We start from the raw sequence: 19,396 nt of genomic DNA on the forward strand, positions 1-19,396 counted from the left end.
AGCTGGCGAGTGTCAGCCGACCCTGCGCCCTCGCTACCCTAGTGCTTTTCTGACCGGAAGAGGCTTGTCGCCAATTTTCTCCCTACTTATTCAATATACTACTTGAAGTACCCAAAGCAATTAGAAAACAAAAGGAGATCAAAGAGATACAAATTGGAAAGGAAGAAGTCAAAATATCATTATTTGCAGATGATATGATAGTATATATAAGTGATCCTAAAAATTCCACCAAAGAACTCCTAAACCTGATAAACAGCTTCAGTGAAGTACCTGAATATAAAATTAACTCAAACAAATCAGTGGCCTTTCTCTACATAAAAGATAAACAGGGTGAGAAAAAATTAGGAAAACAACACCATTCACAACAGTCACAAATAATATAAAATACCTTGGTGTGACTCTAAGCAAGTCAAAGATCTATGTGATAAGAACTTCAAGTCTCTGAAGAAAGAAATCAAAGATCTCAGAAGATGAAAAAAATCTCCCATGCTCATGAATTGGCGGGATTAATTTAGTCAAAATGTGTATCTTGCTGAAAGCAATCTACAGATTCATTGCAGTCCCCATCAAAATTCCAACTCAATTCTTCTCAGAATTAGAAAGAGCAATTTGCAAATTCACCTGGAATAACAAAAACCTAGGATAGCAAAAACTATTCTCAGCAATAAAAGAACCTCTGGTGGAATCACCATGCCTGACCTCAAGCTGTAGTATAGAGCAATTGTGATAAAAACTGCATGGTACTGGTACAGCAAAAGACAGGTAGATCAATGGAATAGAATTGAATACCCAGGAATGAATCCACACACCTATGGTCACTTGATCTTTGACAAAGTAGTTAAAACCACCCAGTGGAAAAAAGACAGCATTTTCAAAAAATGGTGCTGGCTCAACTGGAGGTTATCATGTAGAAGAATGCAAATTGACCCATTCTTCTCTCCTTGTACAAAGCTCAAGTCTAAGTGGATCAAGGATCTCCACATAAAATGAGAGATACTGAAACTTACAGAGGAGAAAGTGGGGAAAAGCCTTGAAGATATGGGCATGGGGAGAAAATTTCTGAACAGAACAGCAATTGCTTGTTCTGTAAGATGGAGAATTGACAAATGGAACCTCATAAAATTGCAAAGGTTCTGTAAGGCAACAGACACTGTTAATAAAATAAAAAGGCCACCAGCAGATTGGGAAAGTATCTTTACCAATCCTAAGTCCAATAAGGGACTAATATCCAATATCTACAAAGTACTCAATAAGTGGGACTCCAGAAAGTAAAATAACACTATTAAAAAATGGGGTAAAGAGCTAAACAAAGAATTCTCAACTGAGGCACACCGAATGGGCTAGAATCACCTGAAAAAATGTTCAACATCNTTAATCATCAGGGAAATGCAAATCAAATAACACTGACATTCCTTCTCACACCTGTCAGAATGACTAAGTTCAAAAATTCAGGTGATGGCAAGGATGTGGAGATAGAGGAACACTCCTCCATTGCTGGTAGGATTGCAAGCTTGTACAACCACTCTGGAAATCAGTCTGGAGGTTCCTCAGAAAATGGGACATAATGCTACCAGAAGATCCAGCAATACCCCTCCTGGCCATATACCCAGAAGGTGTTCAACTTGTAATAAAGACACATGCTCCACTATGTTCATAGCAGCCGTATTTATAGTAGCCAGAAGCTGGAAAGAACCCAGATGCCCCTCAACAGAGGAATGGATACAGAAAATGTGGTACATTTACATAATGGAGTACTACTCAACTATTAAAAACAATGAATTTATGAAATTCTTAGGCAAATGGATGTATCTGGAGGATATCATCCTGATTGAGGTAACCCAATCACAGAAGAACACATATGATATGCACTCATATAATATCACTGATAAGTGGATATTAGTTCAGAAACAAAATATCCAAGATACAATTTGCAAAACACATGAAACTCAAGAAGAAGGAAGACCAAAGTATGTATACTTCACTCCTTCTTATAATGGAAGACAAAATACCCATGGATGGAGTTACAGAAGAAAGTTCAGAGCTGAGATGGAAGGAATGACCATCCAAAGACTGCCCCACCTTGGGATCCATCCCATAAACCACCACCAAACTCAGACACTATTGCATATGTCTGCAAGATTTTGCTGACAGGACCCTGATATAGATGTCTCCGGTGAGGCTATGCCAGTGCCTGGCAAATACAGAAGTGTATGTTCACAGTCACCTATTGGAAGGAACACAGGGCCCCCAATGAAGGACCTAGAGAAAGTACCTAAGGAGCTAAAGGGGTCTGCAAACCTATAAGAGGAACAACAATATGAACTAACCAGTACCCCCCATAGCTTTTGTCCCTAGTTGCGTATGTAACACAGGATTTCCTAGTTGGTCATCAATGGGAGGAGAGGCCCTTTGTCTTGTGAAAATTATATGCACCAGTACAGAGGAATGCCAGGGCCAGGAAGCAGGAGTGGGTGGGTTGGAAAGCAGGGCCAGGGGAGGCTATAGTGAACTAAGGAACACTAAGAAAGGGGATAGCATTTGAAATTTAAATGAAGAAAATATCTAATAAAAAACCCTAGTAAAAATGAAAATGTTGCTTTATACTTCAATATTGCACTATTCTCAGACTTGCTACCTTGCTTTCTACCTTCGCACAATTTATTTTGTTTATCACTAGTCATTAAACACATGCTGATCTTTACATTGAAAAGTTTCCTGATTCCTTACACAGGCTAAATAAAATCATATAAAACTGGTTGACAAGATCAATTTGTAATTTAAAATTCACATTTCAATATTAGACAGACTAGATATTTGAATCAGCTCAAATAGTATACACTCTACCCAAAGTAAAGTTACTTTTATGAGGTTAAAAGATAAACATGAGTTCAACAAGAAGAATTGAGTTATGTTCATCAGGTCCAAAAGAAACTCAAGACAAATGGCTGACTAGTACCTATTAGCCTACCAAAGTATCTGATGACTTCCGGGTTCACTGTACCAATGGCTGCTGTCAGCTCTTCTACTCCAAACTTTCTAGCTCACAGGATTCCCTTTTTCCAGCTTCTGCTTCCTATATAAATAAAGCTGATATGCACTCTCTTGGAAAATGTGCCCCGCTGCTTCTTGTCCCTCTTGCTCTCTGCTATTGGTGGTATCTCTTGGTCCTTCTGGCCTACTCTCTGTGTGTTGTTCAATCTCTTCCCTTCTTCTCTTGCTCTCCTTCCTCTCTCTGTTCTCATGGCCCAGTTCAGTCTACTGGCCTTTTCAGTCTACTGCTTTCTTTCTCTGCTCTGGATGCTTCCAGATGCCTCTGGCTGTATTCTCCCTAATATCTAGAATAAAAACTTTCTCTTCAACCATGGCTTGATGTATTTATGTCCTTACTTTACATATTTGATGCCAAAACTCCTACTTTATATAATGTGATTTAAATGTAATGTTATTAGTCTTTAGTGGATTTGCACACTTCCTCAAGAGTATAGATCTTATTAAAATGATAGTTGAATTCTTTAATACTGTGGCAGGCAGGGTGGGTTTATTTTTTTGTTTGGTTTCGTTGGTTTATTTGTTTTGTTTTTCAGGCGAGTACAACAAGCATTTGTCACTGTGTTTGTCCCTTTGTTAGCCTTTTATGACTTAACAGTTAACACTTTTCTTAATATGCTCTTTCCTTATTGAAGTCAAAAATATCTAACGCTCTTGCACATGTGATGTGTATTTTGTAAGAATACTCTTCAGAGGCTAAAACTACTAAGAAAAGTAGAGTTTAGATAGCTTTCCTGTGCTTTCTAACTGACCTTTACCTAATGCCTATAGCCCCCCTCCCCCGACACAGACACACACACACACACACACACACACACACGCTTAGCTTCATTCTAGTTTGTTTGTCAAGTATATTAAGATGATCGTACAGAGTGTTCATGGAGTCTCAACCACATTCATCATATTCAACTGATTGCATTGCATCATATTCAACTGAAGCATTGTAAGGCTTGAATCTCTAAAATTACTTTTGTACATTCTCTGATGTCTGTATAACCTTATTTGAGAAAAACATTGTGAATGAGAAGCATACTCATCATTTGAAAAGCGGGTAGCATAGCCTCTGCCCTTTCTCTGCCCATCATCCTTCATTTATTCAGACTTTATTCATTATATAAGCTCCTTAAATGTATTAGTCATGTACTGTGAACAAGTGGCATGAAGGTAAATGTGAGGATCAGAAACTGTGACCTGAAAATACATTGTATAAACTGTATAAAATGTTTTGATGCAGAGTTCTATCTAGGCTATCAAAATAGAGATATTCCAGGGGAGTCAGGAACTCAGTTCAGCAATCTATTCTAGAGGAAAGATGAGAAAAACCTATAGACAGAAGTGATGATACCACAGTTTATTCAAAAAATGCAAGGGATTTGCAAGTTAGAAAAAGACATCATATAGAGAAAAAGCACTTGAAAACATGTTCTCACATGTTTGTTCTCCAGGTGTGACTGGAGAAAGGAGATAGTCTTTTGAACTACCTACTTTGAATTCTGTCTCTTCCCTCAGTAATTGAAAAATGAAGAATTCACACATAGAATCAGGAAACAACAAAAACCACCTGAAACAAGGGGAGAGATTTAGTTTTAGTCCAAGTCTCTCTCTCTCTCTCTCTCTCTCTCTCTCTCTCTCTCTTAAATACACACACACAAACACACACACATACACACACACACACACACACACACAAAACATGATGAAAATTTCAACTGCAGTTTGAAAGATAATTTAAAGTGATTTTAATAATTATACAAATATAGTCAGTAAAATTAACAAACTTGAAAAGACAGATTTCAACTTCAATATGAAGTCTACAAATATTAAACTCCATTCATGTGTGAACTTATTTTCTACTATTAGATGTCGAGAGCCTTAAATTTGACTATTTTCATGTAGATTTTTACTTTCGTTGGGTTTCCTCTCAATCATGACTAATTTGTAGAAAATAATATTTGAGCATATTTATAATTAAGAGCCCTGTAGGTTTCCTCCTTGTGTGGAGGAACTGAATTAATGAGGTTCTAACCTATTTGATAAGCATCCTTGAGTGTCCTGGTTTCAATTACCTCCTATTAATAAGTGTCACATTTAGAATCTCTATTTCATTTCCTTATACTTTCAATTAATAAAGTCTATGAAAGTTTATCTTGTCATTTCATACACAGGTTAGACACAGAGATTGCTAATAAATTTCCTTTAGTAAAATGGCTTTTTTATTGTTTGTTTTGAAGTAATAGTGTAAGCTCAATAGTTGGTTATCTTCTGTCTACCATAGTCATAAAATCAATGATAAAGTTGGCTAGCTCTAGAGTAGAAACAAGTGCACTTAAGAAATAACAAATATGACTGAGATATGACACTGTGGTACAGCATAGAATATAACCTGTCAGACTTTGGCTCTTATCGTTAGCAATACAGAGTTTAAAAGAGAAAGGAATGAATGAAGTGACTGAGGAAGACAGATGTTTTCATGTGTGTCAAAACAACTTGCGCTAGGCCACTGTGGTGCTTGCTGAGAGTGAAAGAACCTAGTGGGGAAACCCCCACTCAACTCCCCATTCGGCGTGTACCCAAGAATCATGAATAGAACACAACATCTTGATGTAACAACACGAGGTATTTTAATGGTGGAGCTCCGGGTCGAAACGTATCTCACACAGGAGACAGTGGATTCGACCACGAGGCTTGGAAACTAGGGATTTTTATAGAAAAAGAGTGGGGATGGGGGAGGAATTGGCTCGGTTTCACATGATTGGTCCATTTAAACATCAGCAGCCTGTTAACATTTAACTTAGGTCAGAGGGGTGGGAGATAGGGAGGTGACAGGCCTGCCCAGGCATGTCCTGGTCTGTTCTGCTATGTTCTCAGCCCCAGGTTTCAAAGCTCACAAACAACTCTTTGGGCTATTTGACATACATTGCATGAAATACAGGTCTCAAGTTTTATTTCCTTTCAAGAGGTGACTTTCATAAAATGAAAATTCAAAAAAAGAAAGAAAGAAAGAAAGAAAGAAAGAAAGAAAGAAAGAAAGAAAGAAAGAAAGAAAGAAAGAAAGAAAGAAAATCCATAGTACCCATATGTGGCAACAGTCAGCTTCCTGATCACTGAGAGATTTCTCTCAATCAAAAGCAGACATAGAAAGTACATTGATGAGGAGCTACTAAGCAAAGGTACCAATCACTTTGACTGGTACTCTTACCTTCTGCTTCCTGTCATAGTTGAAACTCATAGAAGTGCTGTACATAGTCTAGAGAAGAGACAATATGATTGTCTAAGAAATTGATGAGTCGTGTCCTCAATAATATTCCTGATGGTCCAGATCCTTTGACTAACAAGAACCAAGCTGTCTGGGAGACTTCCCTAGCCAGTGACAGATATGGATCCAACTGAGGTGATCATTTCTGCTCCTTAGTCTTTAGGGGGTGGACATTTGTCCACCAGCAAAATTTATTCCATACTTTTTACTTTTTCAAGACAGGGTTTCTCTGTATAGCCCTGACTGTCCTGGAACTCACTCTGTGGACCAGGCTGGCCTCCAACTCAGAAATCTGCCTGCCTCTGCCTCCCAAGTGCTGGGGTTAAAGGCTTGAGCCACCACTGCTCGGCTTATTCCATACTCTTAACACATACTTTGTGGTTGTTCTAGAGTCAGCTTACAGCTGCACTCCGATATACTGTTGGTACCCCATTTCCTAGGCTGAATTCCTTGTATGTGACCTGCATAGTTAAAATTAACTCCTCTCCCTCTCCCTCTTCCTCTCCCTCTTCCCTTCCTCCCTCTCCCCTACCCCCTCTCCTCTAGCTACTTGTATTCTGAATGCTAATTATGGAGCCAGGATGGCATTGCCCAGAGGAATGCCCAACTGGGTCTAGGGCTGTCAAGATAGAACATAGAATTAGTAAGGGATAACTCAGTATTAGCCTGGAGTGTAGGCTATTGTGCTGTTTAAGGAATATTAAAATATAAAGGCTGTATGTGTGTCTTTCATGTGGGAACATAAACTATTGGGGCAGGTAGCAATCTCATGCCAGGATTAATTAATAATTAATGTTAAACTCTCCTGTTATATTTTTCCTAGTTCTGTTCCACTGGGGACTGAATCTCATTTATTCTTCTAGGACTTGAGTTGTCATGTTGTCACATCCAAGCTTTGGGGACACCAAGATCCAGCAGAATCTCAACTCTATCAATAGCTATGTCAAGACAATAGCTTATATTTCAGAGAGAAGAAGGGTCCAGCCTGTGTGTCCTACTTGGCAACACTAATCTGTTAGTCATTCCATATAAATAATAAACAAGTTCCATCCTGGCAAAATCAATGATGCTGGATAGAGCCTTTTATCAAGAAAAGCTCCAGTTTTACCCAAAATATCAGAAAGGAGATTTATCTTCTTGATTCTTTCAATGAATTAGACAAATTGCCACTGTGAAGTTGGGCACTATTTCTCCTAGTTATGGTGGTAACTGGCCATCCATAGCATCATACTCTAGTTGAGGTTTCCACAGTGTGAGCCTTGACCCAGCAGTGTTAAAACTCCAGTAGGTGGGTTGGGGAGCAGGGAGAGGGAGGAGGGTATAGTGGATTTTCGGAGAGGAAACTAGGAAAGTGGATAGCATTGAAATGTAAATGAAGAAAACATCTAATAATAAAAAAAAAAATCTCACATGAACTATGGTTCACATACTATGACACAACCTGGAGCAGAAACTGAAAATCAGAGACTGCCAGACCAGCAATCTTTGTTAAACAAGTATGTGACTGTTGCCAAGGTTCTCAAAGCCCTGGGAGATTTACAGAAATTCAAATGTAGCCTACTCTGTAAAGCAATTGAATCAAAACTCTTAGAGATAATGCACAGGAAATAGAATTGTAAGCTCTCTAGGTACCTCTCCCATTCATCTGACTATGAGAACGCTGCCATTCTGATGATTCAGTGAGTAATGGTGTTTGCTGTCAAGCCTGGGTACCTAAATTTGATCCCCAGGGCCTACATAATGAAAAAGGAAAACCTCCTTCTGCAAGTGGTCCTCTGCTCTTCTCATGCTTACCATACCATCCACATGTGAGCACATGTACATACACTCATTAAATAAATAAATAAATAAATAAATAAATAAATACTGAAAAATTAGGGTATTGAAAACTAAAAAGTCTAAGAACTTCTCTTTTATGCACATGCTTTTTAAAAACCCCTTTCCTTTCATTATGTCTTTTCTCTCATGAGATTTTTATTCAATCCCAAGCACATGTATATACACAAAACATTTATTGATAATCAATCATAAGGAAAATTACTTTTGAAGTTAAATGTGTGATCAATTGTACCCAGAATCACCTACGGAAGCCTCCTCTAGAACAGTGCATTAGTAAATAAATAATTTTTCATTTGGAAAAGCCAAAGCACAATGTAAGAATATGGATATGCTCAAATTGATGTGGTTTATAAAAGTCACAGCTGGGTAGGACTGTAAACTATTCTCTCCTTTTAGAAGCTTGCACAGTGCCTTTTGCTATCATGAGAACTAGTGTTCAGGGAAGAGGCAACCAGGTCTCTTCCAGCTCTGGAATCTCTGTGCCTCGCTTTGAAGTTCATGGTGTCTTCTTCAATAACTGTTATTATCTGTAGCTAAGTGCCTTCCTCATAATTAAAAAGATGGATAGATCTAGTTATCTTCTCCGGATCTGAAAACTCTGAAAGTCCAGATGGACACAATCCTTGAATACTTTTATATCCTAGTGACTTCACAGTTGATGTCTACATGTACAGTGTTAATGCTGAAATTCTACGTTCTTATATGAGAAAAGTAGCATAAATAATACACGTAGATGATTATATGCCTCCCAGAATGGTCTACACGATGCACGAACACACACAAGCACACACACACACAAATGTGCTAGAGGGAAGAATCCTTTTATTTCTCTCTTAATTTGATCTCTTTACTAGCAGCTTTGGTGTTACTCTAGCTCAGCTCATTTGGACCAAATTTAGTCCCTGGAAAACATATTAGTCATTTTCCTTTGTAAACCCCCATCTTGAGGAATAGTTTCAGAAAATTCTCTCTTCTGGTATTGCCAGGAGTTTTCACAGGAGATCCAGCTCTTTTCTACATTTCTAGAGAACCAAGTCACAGGGAGTTTGTATGCCCATGAGGACTCTGACCTTGTATTCCCAGCTGGGTATCTACCTGAAGAACAGTTCTGTATCATCTTCAGACAGCACACTGAAAGTCCTCTCCAGTGATAATGTCTGGATTCCACTTGTGAGCATCACTGGGAAAATCTCAGTACACAGATGAAGCAAGAAAGTGTTCTCCATCATGTGGAACGTAGTATGTCAACAGTTTTGTCCTGTGAAAAAGACTTTTCAGGCAATGAAATACAGTCCAACACTAAACATCTTTACACATTTCCATTTCCCTTCCAACTAATTTCATCAGAGTGGTAGCTTATTACCTTGTAACAAAGTGTATACTGTGTTTGTACAATCTTTGTGATGAAACAAGCTCTGTCAGAAATCTGGCTTTTAGAACTCTACACACACACACACACACACACACACACACACACACTGAGCTAGAAATTAGCTCTGCCTTGCCTGATGAGTACAAAAGCTAAACTACTTTTTAAAATTGAAGTTGATCCACTTCTAAAAGATATCACCTATGATTTTGCCAAACTATGACTCATTCACCCCTTGGAAATGAAATAGTTTATAGAACCCATATTTCATGCTTAAAATTTTTAATTGTAGAGTACAATGAGAGATATATTTTAGAATAATGAGGAGAAAGTATTAATGAAACACTATTTCTCTACAATTTTACTGTCTAATATCCTTTTTTCACTCTCAAAATCATCCTCATTAAGAAAGTACAAAACAAAAAACACGTTATTTAAAAATGTATACATGTGAAAAATAAGATTATCTTATTAGATAAGAAAAAAGCCTTTGACAAAATCTAAGATTCCTTCATGATAAAAGTACTGGAAAGATTGGGATATAAGAGACATTATGTAAATATAATAAAGGCAACTCACAGCAAGCCTCTAATCAACATCAAATTAAATGCAGAGAAACTCAAAGCAATTCCATGAAAATCAGGAACAAGATAAAACTGTCAACCCTTTCCATGTCTATTCAATGCACTACTTGAATATTTACTGGAACAATAATAGAGCAAAAGGAGATTCAGGGGATAGACATTGTCAAGGAACAAGTAAAGTATGAGTATCATTATTTGAAGTTTATATGGTAGTATATGTAAATGATCCTAAAAATTTCTATACTAGGGAAACCCTCCAGCTGATCAACACTTTCAAATAATATAAAATATCCCACGATAACTTTAACTAAGCAGCTGAAATATCTGTATGATATAAGTTCAGATCTCACCTAAGTTACATAGTGAGCTTGAGGCATGCCCAGACTGGAGAGTTGGAGGTGCAGGATGGGGTTGGAATGTGGGGTGGGCCAACCAAGGGTTGTAGTTGAGTAGTAGAGAGTCTGCATAGAATCCACAGGGTCCCAAACCAAGAAGTCAGAAAGAGAGGGATTATGAAATGAATTATATAAATGACCTTTCCAAGCAGTATGCCATACATAAAATAAAAAATGTCTTCTTAACAACAACAAAAAAAAAGAGAAAACCTTCAGGTCTTTGAAAAAATAAATTGAAAAATATCAGAAGATGGAAAGATCTGCAATGTCCTTGGATCAGTATGATCAACATAGTAAAAAATGATAACCCTATGGAAAGCAATTTGTAGATTTCATGCAAGTCCCATCAAAATGCAACCATAATTACTTATAGACATTGAAAGGTCAATTTGCCACTTCGTATGGCAAAAATTAAAACAATTAAACAAACACCAGGAGAGCTAAAAACAATCCTGAAAAATAAAACAAACTCCTGGATATATCACCATATCTGATTTCAAGTTGTACTACAGAATTACAATAATAAAACCACGTGGCATTTCTAAACAACAGATTGTGCAATGGAGTTAAACTGAAGACCTAGACATAAACTCACATTCCTATAGACACCTGATACTTTTTAATAAAGAAACCAGAAATATACAGTGGAAATAAAGGAAGCATGTTTAACAAATGTTGCTGGGCAAACCAGATGTCTACATGTAGGAGAATGCAAATTCATTCATATTTTATTACCCTGCTCAAAACTCAAGACCAGGTTGATGAATGATCTTAACATAAAACTAGATACATTAAGTCTGAAAGAAAAGAAGGTCAGGAGAGCCTTGAATACATTGCCACAGGAGCCAACTTCCTGAACAGAACATCATTGCAACAGGTACTAAGATCGACAATGGATAAATGGGACTTCATGAGAATGAAAAGCTTTGGTAAGGCAAAGGACATCATCAATAGGACAAAATGGCAGTCCATAGAAAAGATTTTTACCAACTCCACATCAGATAGAAGTCTAATACCCAAAATAAATAAAGAAATCAAAAACTCCATCAGCAAACAAAATAATCCAATTAAAATGGAGTGCATATTTAAACAGAAAATCCTCAACATAGGAATCTCAAATGACTGAGAAACACTTAAGGAAATATTCAGCATCCCTAGCCATTAGGAAAATACAAATCAAAACAACTAAGTTTCCATTTTATACCTATAAGAATGGTTAAAATGAACAATACAAGGAACAGTTCATGTTGGCAAAAATGTAGAGCAAAGGGAACACCCCTCCATTGCTGTTGGGAGTGCAAACTTGTACAGCTACTGTGGGAATTAATATGGTGGTTCCTCTGAATAATGAGAATCTATACACTTCAAAACCCAGCTATAGTATTCTTGAGTGTCTACCCAAAAAATACTCCATCTACCACTAGAATACTTGCTCATCTATTTTTCATAGTGGCTTTATTCATAATATTCAGAAACTAAAAACAACCTAGATGTCTTCAACTGAAGAATGGATAAAGAAAATGTGGTACATTTACACAATGGAGTATGATTTGGGGATTTTAAAAATGACATCATGAAATTTGCAGGCAAATGGATTCTACTAGAAAAATGTCAATATGAGTGAGGTAACCTAAACCCAGAAATACAAATATACATGTGTTCATTTATAAGTGGATAGTAGCTGCAAAGCAAATGCTATAATTCATTTATAATTAATTATAAATAATTTATAATTAATTTACTTAACACAGAGATATTAAGTAAAGCTGAGGACTATAGAGAAAAGCATGGCTTTTCCTGGGACGGGGAAATAGAACAATTTCTGAAGGTGAACTGGAAGTAGGAGGTGATGGGAGTGAAAAGGATCTGGTGGAGAGGGATGATGTAAAAGTGTGAAGAGAGACAGGTGGAATTAGGTAGCACATTTAGATGGCAGTATGGAAATTTATTGCACTGGAAACTTCCTGGAACTTATGCTTTGGTTCCTAGCATTGACTTCTAGCAATAGGGAATATGAAATAGGGAACATAAAAAGGTCACTTTGGTTGAGTTGCTGGCTGTGGAAGTTACAAGTAGATATCTAAACAACCCAGGCTGATACTAGGACAGAAGGTCACCCTGAAAACTGAAAATAAGGTCTCATAACAAAGGGCAACTTCCATTCAGCTCATTGAATATAGGGGGGCGGGGAGGAGCTGGTGGAGGCTTAGAGATTTCATTTCTATATTTTTCTCCCTTTGTTATGAGAGGTACTATGCAGGCTATGGTAATAAAATCTGGACACCAACACAACAATTCCTCCTACATACAATCTGTTCTACCTGCAAGATGTGCTGGGAAAATGGTGGTACAGAGGATTTGGAATGGCCAATCAAAGTTTAACCTGTGGCTTACCCCTTGAAAGGCAGCTCATGACCTGAACAGCTTAGACAGCCTGGATGGCTAAGGGACTGGTGACTATCCCAAGAAATTATTCTAATTGTATTCTTATATATCAGGGTCTTGTCCAGAGAGGCTCCTTCCCACAGCAGATGGCAACAGATACAGAGACCCACTGCCAGACATTTTGCAGAGAGAGAGAGAGAGACAGAGACAGAGACAGAGAGACAGAGACAGAGAGACAGATGAATCGGAGAGACAGAGACAGAAGGTCTAACTTGGAGGTCTCTGATTGGGCCCCTCCTCTATGTGATAGAGGAACTCTGTGGAAAAGGGGAGGAAAGACTGTAGGAGTAATAGAGGATAAAGGACATCAGGACAATATAGCCCACAGAATCAACTAAGTAGAGCTTAAATGGGCTTACAGAGATACAAACAGTAAGCACAGGACCTTCATGGTTCTTCATTAGGTTCTTTTCTGTGTATGTTATGCCTGATAGCCTAGTGTTTTTATGAGACTCCTAACAGTGGGACTGGGTGTGTCTCTGAATCTTTTGACTGATCCTAAGACTCTTCTTAATATTGAGTTGCCTTGTTCAGCCCATTATGAGGGCTTTTGCTTTGTTTTAGAGGATCTCATGCTGCCCATTGGCTGTTGTCTCTTGGACATTGGCTCTATTATGAAAAAGAAATGGAGAGGGAGTGAATCTGGAGGAAAGGAGAGGTGTCAAGTATGCTAGAAGAGTGGAGAGAGGGGAAAGTGAGGATGGGATGTATTGTATGAGAGAATTTTTTTTCAAGTTTTAAAAACTTCACAAAAAAGTTATACATATATATGTATGTATATATATATACACATATATATGTATATGTGTGTGTGTGTGTGTGTGCATTTTTAAGCTTCTAGTCTGCTTCTTAACCTAGGCCAGATCAGCTCCCTGATACCCAGTCAGGCACTACACTACAGCCTTTGTGACTCCCAAGAGGTCCTCAGTAACAAAAGATGGCCAAATACCCACATCAGCTGGGACACCCATAGAGCCCAGCTGACATGAGACCTCCCTGCACCCCCACTGCCCAGAGCATCACCTTCCTTTCATCTCCTGGGAGGGTGGGAACCAAGGCCTGACACTATTACTGATGCTATGTTGTACTTACAGACAGTATCCTGGCAGGGCTATCCTCCGAAAGGCCCTATCAACAGCTGACTGGGACAGATGCAAATACTTTCACCCACAACCATTCAACTGAAATCCGGATCTCTATGTTTCAATTAGGGGAAGGAATGAAGAAGCTGAAGGAGAGAGTGACCCCATAGGAAAATCAGCAGTCTCAATCATCCAGTTCTCAAGGAGCTCCCAGAGACTGAGCCTCCAACCAAGAGCACACAGGGTAGGTCCAAGGCCCTAGCACATATATAGCAGAGCTCTTCCTGGTCTAGACTCAGTGGGAGAAGATATGCTTAATACTTGAGAGACTTGAGACCCCAGAGAATGGGGAGATCTGATGGGAAGAGTACCCTCTGGGCAGCAAAGAGGAAGAATGGGATAAGGAACTGGGGGAGGGCAGACCTGGAGGGGGACAATAACTAGAATGTAAACAAATAAAATAAGTAAAACTTTTAAAAAGTTTTAAAAATATATAGAAATGTTTATTATATAATATATGCAGTTCTAAGTATTTTATTATTTGAACTCTACCTTCTCACTTATTTTTAAAAATGTAAATTTTATATTTTGTAGGTAGTATGTTGTGATTATAAACACAAAAATACAAATTTTACAGTTTATAGAAAGCATATTGTGATTATATGGAGGTTCCTACAGAAATGAGGCATAATAAGGGGAAATAACAACTTTAAGTTGTTTACCACAACATTGTAAAATGAATGATGTCTATGTCAAAATGCTTTCATATTAGAAAAATAAAACTTTTCTTTATTGACTCTACCACAATAGACAAGTCTAAATAATTGGAAATGAAATACATGACAAAAATTATCTTTGTACCCCACATTCAATAAGTACCAAATGAACATCTAAGACAATGAATGAATAAATTGCTTGCAATTTTCAGGCAGGGTTTCTTCTTTTTAGACTTAATATGTATGGGAGATATTCCAGCAAGATTCAGGCACTATTTGATTTGATTTTGTCCACCATTGTCCGTTTCTTCTCTTCTGAGTTACTAGTTATTAAACTCATTATCACTCCTGACAAATCAGCCCTTAAGTGCCAAACAAATCATAGAATCTTCACGAGGAAAATTGCAGCTGTGTGAAAGTATGGTGACATTTATACTGGTTTGTGACTTTGGCCGACATAGAGCTACATTTCCTAACTCAGTCCTAGTCATAGCTAGGACTATGCAAAGGTGATTAGATAATGTTCCCATAAACCAAACCCTTTATCTTTTCTAAGGGAAGCAATTGTTGACTCATTAAAAGTAAATTGATTTTTTTCAAATGATATTACACAAAAATTGAATAAATTTGAGGAAGCAATTGAGAAGGTTGTCTTTAATAGACATGAGGAGGATAATAGCAATAAGCAGTAGAAAGATGGTAGAGAAATCCCTGACATTATTAAAGGCCTGTTGACCTAGGAATGTATTTAAAGAAAACAATTACAAGTAAGATTGCTTTGTGAAAAAGAAATGAATTGCATTTATTAGAAAATTATGAATAATTATAAACAAATTTATTTAATTATATGCATGTGTATACTAGCATACATATATATTTGTAATGGCAATGGAAATACAAAATGAAAATAATTATCAAGTGATTTATAACAGAATCTAATTCATGACCTCTGATCAGAGGTATTACATTATTCCTACCTACTAGGAAATAAACTTTGAACTCTGCTAGACAATGTCCAATAAACTAAAATTGATTCATCATTTGAGATAATTCTTTCTTTAAGGGAACTAATTAAATTCTGACTTCAAACTTGTTTATATTTTCACAACTCCAAATACTATTTCAAAACCCTTTTTAAAGAAACATTGGAAAACAGGTGTTTTCACTGCTTTATATATATATGTGTGTGTGTGTGTGTGTGTATACATATATATACACACATATATATATTCAACATAACTCTAAAAACTTCCATCTAACCCTCTTCAGTTCATTATCACACAGTTGACTATGATGACTTCAGATCATGCACTGATAGCCTGAAGGAGTTTCATTTCACCAGCTCATCATGATTAGGTCAAACACCCTTGGCTGGAGCTGTCTTTTAGAAAATAGAGCTCCACTGTTTTGGCTATGCACATGCTCTTCCCTCAACTTCTTCAGCCACCAAAAGAATAACTTTCCTATAAATAAATCACCTATTACTTTTCCCATTTATTTCAGAGGAACATTTTGGGAGGGGGAATACACAAAGGGGAAAATAAAGCTAAATGCTTGAGCACCAAATGATGACTATTCTGCTTGTGCCATTCTATTTCTTTCCAGTATCAATATTAGGATTAGCCCTCAGTACATCATTCTTTTCAAAGGTTTGCTCATCAAAAAACATTTCTTATTACAGTAAGATTTCCATATACTCTCCAACATGATCCACACAAAATGGAAAAATATGTAATTTATTCTATAATTCCATCGCAAGATTCATGAATATTCATTGAGCTCCTAACCACGTCTGTACTTTAGGTTATAGGATAATATCTGAGAACAAAGACACTTACAGTACATGCATTCTAAAGGCTAGTGGAAGACTGACAAGACAGGTACATAAATATGTAAGCTGTAATATCAGTGTTTAGTGACACAGAGGGAGCAAAGGGCAGGGCATCTGCAGCAATGTGAACTCTGAAGAATGGAGTTACATCCTACAATTGTGTTCACATAATATATATGTTATTTATAGTGTGGATGTTTTTCTTGAATAAGAAACACAAACAGAAACACAGAGACATAAAATATGCTAGTGTGCATATTATTTAGTTTTCTTTAACCAATTTATTATATTTATTATTAATTTATTTCTCTCTATATATAGATATATAATTTGTATTTTGTGCCTGTATTTTCAAAAGGATGTTCAGTTGAAGTCTGTTCCCTCTCATGTCACACAGAGTATGCAGCTAGTAAGCTGTGTTCCAAGCATTTTAATTTTCAATCACTATAAAGGCATACTGTATTCCTGTAAAGATTTGTAGCAGTTCCATTTGTATTTGAAAAGATCTTAGCAAGAGGTCTAATTCCTTCACCCAAAAGAGTGGTAGCTGTATATCTGTGTTCATTTTCTGCAACATAGTTCCTGGGTATTTGGGGTTCAAGAGATAAAGTGTATATATGCTTTAAATAGTTATTTTCCCTCCTCATGAAAAGATGTAAAAACAGTCACAATTCAGGTACCTCAGAATCTGTCTTTTCTCTATTGATGGGTAAAATCAAATCATATACTAAAATATCCAGAATTTATAGAAAAAGTGTTTCCCTCAGCCTTATCTTATGCAAGACATCTGCACTAGCAGCGAACGTTTGGATCAGGCTTTGATACTGGTAAATCCTGATTGTATTGGGCCTTGCTCATACATCATCATCACAAACACTCAGAAAGCTGAAGAGACAAACCAGACCCTGCAGTTTTGTGAAACCTAGCAGGACCTTCAGGAGATCCTTTAAACACTTAGCCCTGACTGTGCCCACATAGCTAACAAATTCCTAGCTAAAGTTCTACACTTGCTTTCTAAATGTGACTGGCATTTTCTCATAAGAACTCTCTTCTTTTTGTTTGGTCACAAATCATTGAAAAGTAGGACAGTACGGTTAAAACTTCACAAAAGCAGGTCTTCTTAACTCTTGTTGACATTCCCATCCTCTAAATAACTTGAATAGTGGCTGGATTGTGTGGAATCTATTGTATTCCCATAAATTTAACAAAAGCAGTTGTGGCAAGGAGATTCAGAATGAGCAGCATTGGCCACATCCAATAGATATGGGAATAGTTATATTCATTCATATATATTTCAATTTTTAATTACATTTGTGAAACATTAATTATACAACATTATAGACATATGTATATATGTCTATATGTTATGTCCATATGTTATGGTATGTCTGTGTACCACATGGAGGCCAGAAGAGATCAATGGATTCCCTGGGACTGTAGTTATAGATGATTGTGAGCCACCATGTATGTGCTGGTCCTCAAACACTAGTCCTCTGGGAGAACAACCAATTATCTTAACCAATGAGCCATCTTTTCAACTCCCATATTTCTTTAACCCTTAAATTTATATGAAGACACTACTCACCTTGTTTTAGTAAGCCATCATTCCAACTTCTAGCATTACAGCTTTAATAAAAGCCCTTACCAAACTTGCAATCAATGAACTATAGGACAATCAGAAAGCCATTTAGTATGAACCAAGATTAGCATCCATGCTGAAGACTTAACTTGATGAAAGACAATGTGCTAGTGATGAGTTTTTGAACTGAAAGCCAGTTTACAAATTTACTATTTGCTTTTTTATGACTATAATTTTACTGTAAGTTTTTAGATTTATTGTTTGATAAATTTTTATGTGTGTCTAATGCTTTTTTAAAATTCTAATCCTCCCCCACTCCTTACTTTTCATATTCTCCAAGGTTAGTACTTCATGAACCCATTCTGTATCCATGCAGGGATTTTGGCTAATCTGATCTTGACAGGGCTTGTACACATAGTCACAGCTATTGGGAGCTCATATCTAAGTGGGGGGAGGGTTAAATCAACAACACTGCCATATCCAGAAAATAGTATTTCTCACCAGTCCTACACCACTTCTGACTCTTAAAATGTTCCTAAACTGCTCCCAAGATCATATCAGCGCCTTTAGGGGAAGAGCTGTGATATAGAGGATCTATGTAGTACTAAACACTGCACACCCTCTCATTCTCTTCTCATTGACCAGATGTGATCTCATTATTACGCACACAAAGAAGTCTCTGTGATGAGGGCCAAGAGTTAAACTAATTTATGCATATAGAGATGTACTTAGGGCACAGTTTAATTCTATGTCCATTTAGCAGAGTAATGGTAATAGGTTCTCCCCTTGGCGCTATGACCTACCCAATCATGGGTTCTTGGTGGCCAGATAATTTGATAATGTTTTACTATACTAAGTAATGTGACCCTTTTTCCCTACACTGCATTCTAAGTATCTAAAATCTTGAGAAATACCCTAATCAAAAAGCAGTGGGGAGGACTTTTAATAGCATAATGTAAAATATAAATGACCTAAGTGCTTGATTTATGCACTTTAAATTCTTATATCTGCTAGAGGACAAAAAAGTCTAGTGGACATGTATGTATATAATAGGACAAAACAGCAAAACAAAGAAACCTCTAAGTAAGATTCCTCAGCCCTGGAAATACTTTCAGAGAAAAATAATTGTAATTCTAAAACATTCTTCTCTAAAATCTGTGAATAAAATAAGTTCTAGAAAGGTTTCCATAATATGTGATCATTTTTACTGATTTGTGCTTTATTATTTCATTTATGTATAGTTTCCATATAT

Source organism: Mus caroli, chromosome 11 (assembly GCF_900094665.2).
Source record: "Mus caroli chromosome 11, CAROLI_EIJ_v1.1, whole genome shotgun sequence".
In the NCBI taxonomy this organism is placed as follows: Eukaryota; Metazoa; Chordata; class Mammalia; order Rodentia; family Muridae; genus Mus; species Mus caroli.